The sequence below is a fragment of the Meleagris gallopavo genome, chromosome 14 (genome assembly GCF_000146605.3).
Source record: "Meleagris gallopavo isolate NT-WF06-2002-E0010 breed Aviagen turkey brand Nicholas breeding stock chromosome 14, Turkey_5.1, whole genome shotgun sequence".
Classification (NCBI taxonomy): Eukaryota; Metazoa; Chordata; class Aves; order Galliformes; family Phasianidae; genus Meleagris; species Meleagris gallopavo.
In genome coordinates, this window is record NC_015024.2 from 13,549,758 (window position 1) to 13,555,017 (window position 5,260).

The window sequence follows — 5,260 nt, forward strand, 5'->3', positions numbered from 1 at the left end:
TTTTTTTTTTTTTTAATTTTAAAACATCTGCAGCATTTTGACCAAGAGTAGTTCCCCACAGGTGAGACAGACAGAATGTCTGCTGGGAAGAATGTGCAAAGGACTCTGATAACTGCAGTGTGATTTTTTTTCAGTTGCCTATCAAACGTTGATTTTTCCAAATAACTTTTGCTGAATTAAATTTATATTTGGTAATAATTTTCTAGTCACACCTACAGTCTCAGTGGCATCTCAAATGGAGATAGATCAGATTTAAAAGTAACTTTTGTGATGTTTTGGGGAAAAGTACATGAGTAGGATGATGGTTTTTTTGGTTTGGTGGGACAAGTTCTTGTAGGTATAAACTGATCTATCAACAGAGGTGCTGGCTTTCCTGCACCACTAGTTTCTGACACTTGATTTTCCAGGTGTCTCTGGGCAGTCCCTGCAGACTCATCCTGGTGGCAATCCTCTGGTAGAAGGTTTCTGGCTGAGGGAATGTGCAAGAACAAGAAGTTAGGCAAAATAAAAGTGCTTAACCGTTAATAATAATAATAATAATAATAATGAGATTATTAAACTAAGTTCACGTCTACAGAAAATTTATCCTGTGAAACATTCCCAAAACTTTGCTCCACATTTACAGCTCAACCCATCTGGTGGAAGAGGAATGAGAAACCCCTTCCCATCTGCTCTGCAGAGCAGGTGCAGCACAGAGCAGGCAGATATTGCCCAGTACTTAACCAGCAGATCTGGTGGTGCTGCTGAGGCTGATTCCACAGATACCTTTATTTGGAAGAGTGAGAGACGGGCCTCTTAGCTGCAACATTTCCAGCAGTCCTCCTTTTCTTCAGCAGCACAATCATAATTTAAGGCTTAGCACTCATCCAACCCAAGCAGCGCTGAGAGGCGGTGCTTCCACTGATACTTTTTCCATTACAAAATAGCATTCTATCCAAACATAGTTTGTTTGACACCAATAAATCAGGGCAGCTCTTTCAATCAGATCTGAGGCTGAACGAGGCTAAAGTTTTGTTGTTTTTTTGTTTTGTTTTGTTTTTTAAAAAAAAGCTTATAAAATTTGGTGACTTTTCAAAGAAAACTTTTTCTGTTGTTGTTGAAGTGGCACAGCCCAGCACTCCCTGTTCCTGGCAGCAGCTCAGAAGGGCTCTGAGAAATGCATCTCTTGTGGCAGCTCTGACCCAAATGAAATCAAGAAACCTTGGAAATCTCACTTGAGATGGATTTTTGTGGGTTTTCCAGTTTAAACAGGTGGAGATAAGCTAAGATAAGTGTCTGAGAGAGATCTGCAGCATATGGAAGGTTCATCTCTAACAGAAATGTCTCTATTTTTGTGTCTTCTCCTTCTTTTGAGATATGCGTACAGACACTTGATTAACAGTGGAGAGAGTTATGTAAATTAATGGCTGGTTAAAATAGATATAGTAGAGAGGAGCTTTCATTCTCAGCTCCAGTGGATGCCTTCCAAAGGAGAGATTATTTTAATTGGCCAGCCAGCGCTTCAGGGTGGGTTTGAAATGACAGGGAGAAGATCTTCAAAAGCTCAGCACTTCTGATGCTTTTCCCAGGGAACAAGGACAAAAGGAAACAACACACTTGTTCTGTTAGTTAGGTATTTTAAATGCACTGCTTCAGATCAGATCAGAAGTTTTTCTACCGTGCTCGCTATGCCAAAAAGAGAAACAGACAGCTTTATTTGCAGAACAGCTTTCACAAGTTGTACCACAGTTTATTTTATGATTTCAATATCTTCTGTATTTCTTTTACTCCATTTCTTCATTACTAACTCAACATTACCAAGTGTTGCTAAGTAACATCCTGTAGGCATCTATAATTTTCCTACATGACTGCACTACAACTGAACATTAACACTTTGCAAGGCAGTAACTACCAGCAATAGCCAATGTTTTACTTTAAGGGTACCATGGTACATTCTCATTACAGCAGTAGGGTAAAGATGGGTGCCTCCAAATAGCACCCATCACCAGGGTAATCCACCATTCATCTCCTGGAGCTTGATGTCATAGAAGGTCCAACATCAGAGGAATGCACTTACCTAAAGAAGGGGCTTAAAAAGACATAGACCAAGACATATTTTAGTTTACCTCCTGACTGGGGTGATTTGCTGGTGTTAACCAACATGGACAGAGTGAAAATCCATGTCTCAGAAAATAGGTGATGATGGCACTGCAGTGATGTAAGGCGAGATGCTAGGAGCTGGGTTCCAACACACACTGAGTTCAGGAGTTTTCCTGAATAAAATTTGAGAAGTCAGACATATAGTTAATTACTGGGGAAAAACATCATTTTTCACCTTTTTCATTCTGTGGTAAAAGAAATTAAAGGCAAAAAATATATATATACCTTTAATAATTTCAAAATGTGTTTTCTCATCGATCTCCAATTGGTGTAACCAGGCTTGCAGGAAGTTCTAAAGCTGTGGTGGGACAGAGGAGAGCTTTGGGGACACTGGGCATTTCAGAAACATAGCTCAGATTGTGCCAGATGATGTCTGCCTGTCTCAATCTTAATGATACTTTACAGTAAAACTTACGCTAAAGTGGAGATGGAATGTGTGTGTGAGAACCTGTGTTCATACACGCACACATACAGACTGTACACATGCGTGTGCTGCTGCATACGTGTTCACACATCTAGCAGCACAGGGAATAATTATACAAAATCTTAATTTCATGTATAGTACTTCCCCCCTTTTCTTGGTTGAAGGTCTACCATGGACATGTTTCATTACATAATTCAGGCTTATTCCTTCTCAAGGAACTGATTGCTCTGCCATGTTCAATGAAGTAATGAAACATTGAATAAATCTTTCTAGTGGAATAACTGCATGATACTAAACCAAAGTTTTATCTTATCCTCACCGTGTACTCCGGTTTCTTTAAATGCATCTTCGCAGCAACCAAACGAGCCATAAATTAGTCATGATGATATTACAGCTGAATTTAATTTAAAGTCTCTCAGCAAGTTGTTAAGGGTTTCTTGCCTAGGTCACTCCTAAGGAAATTTGAAAACTCTGGTATGATTTATGAATATTGCTATATTACTAGAGTATAAAGGACTATGGGGAATATAAACACATAAACCTCTGTTTAATTCAGCTCCAATAAAAATTTCATTTCTTATAGCAAAATAAACACGTAAATCAATGTTTAATGATTCTGTTGTTTTATTATGTAACTTATTATTTGCCTTTAAACATCCAAGCCAAATAAAATCTGGGACCCCGCTCATTTCTGCTGAAACATAATTAGTTAACAATTAGATCTGTTCTGCAGAGGTTGCTTCCTTCAGTGGAAATAATAACACAAAATAAGAGAAGACAGCCCAGGAAAAAAAGGCCTGGCTTCTCCTTTCCTCCCTGTATAAACACATTAGCTCTGTTATTAGCCAATTCCTCAATGTAAACATCTTTTTTTTTTCCCTTGGAATTTACTCAGCTGTCTGGGGGATAATTACTTCCCTAAAATTACCATACATTCAGTATTCAAGTTCAGAGGTGTTTTTACCTTGAGGCTTCTGCAAGTTCTGTGGACATACAACTTCTTTTGCTCTTCTCATCATGCAGATTCTCCTTGTATAGGGGAAATAGTCCCATTGATATTAACCTCCTACAGGTAATGGGACAGCAATTGGCTACAGATAATAACGGGAGAGAAAGGGTTAACTTCTGGGTAAAGGACTTGAAGATTTAGCCATTTTTGTCAGACTTCAGGAGATACCTAATGATAATTTCCTTCTGAAAGAAGCCAAAGGCACAAAACAGCTCATCACGCATTTAGACTCATTTTGATCACCTGCAGATGTTCTAGATCTCCTTTAAAGAAGTAAGGACCGTGGGACTTCCACAGGCAGTAACACAGGGATGTTTTTCATCACTTACCCATTGACATCCATAAGCACAAGGATCTGCTGCCTTTTGCAGTACTGTGCCTTCTCAGCATCCTTTCCCTGTTGAGTGTGTAACTTCCCAAGCCAGCATCTTTTCTAACTTACCATAGGGACACACGTTCATTCTCTGAATTATTACACATAGTCTTTGGTCACTGGGATACAATAATTCCACAGGATAAACCAGGTTTTCTATTGTCAGTGTTGCTTGACCTTAGATGAGCCACTTAATCTGTTTCTCTCCCTGTTTCACTGCCTATTTAAGTTGGATAATATTGGCACGACTAACCTGCTGAAGAAGGTGACAGTCTACACAAATAACTGATTTAAGTTTAATATTTCTCAAGTACCAAACTGCTGAAAAATGCTGTCAGTCCAAAGTTTACACTGCTGTAATTACAGTATACAATGGAAATTGGGCAGCTAGGCAAATCTCCTTGTGCCAGCCTTTTTCTCTCCTACTCAACTTTGCATGTACATGTTCAATGGGAAAGAAATTTGAAAATTGAAGTGCCCTTGAAATTAGATCAGAAACTTTCAACCAATGGAGAACGTCTATTAGCCACGTCTATCAACATCGACCTCGCTGTTTCTTCTAGCTGACTGATCCTGTTGCTTCATGTGCCAAAATCCTCTATTACTGGTAAAGGAAGAAGTGAACATTTGGAGGAAAGGATCATGGTAGGTCAGGGGTCACCCCATCTATTCCGAGGCCCTAACACCTTGCTTTGCAATCTGCTTGTCAATGAATTCAGATGTCATTATTCCATTTGGTTGGAAATTCCCAGCAAAATAGTGCTTGCCCCGTATTTCTTCCATCCTGAGAATAACAATCTAATTTTCTGAGGTTAGTATTACATGCCTCAGTGAAAGCCTTGTACAAAACTTAATGCAGTATATTCTGTTTCCTCTGCTGGAGGAGCAAGAAAGAAAAATGCTTCTTTTAGTCTATATAGTTATCAGAAGGGCTGAAGCTTTAGTGTGAACAAGACTGCACTCCCACTAAATGCATGCTGTCTTGAATCCCTTCCCTCCCTCTCCTGGGTCTTTAGTTATAACTTTCTTCCATTTGGGAAATGCCTGGCACATTTTGGGCACCACCAGGAACAAAAACAACCTTTGTACCTTTCAGCCACAGCCAGCTCAAGGCATTTTGGAAAAACAATCTGCTTTGTCCTCACTTTGAGTACAAATGGAACAGGGGGCAAAGAGGGACTTTTCATTTCCTCAGTGCCATGTTCCCATAGAGAATTCCTAGGATTTCTCAGCATCCACCTAAACAATTCACAGTGCAGCTATACCACATTACCAAGTGTTTCACTGCCTACCAGGTTTGTACACCTTCAAGTAG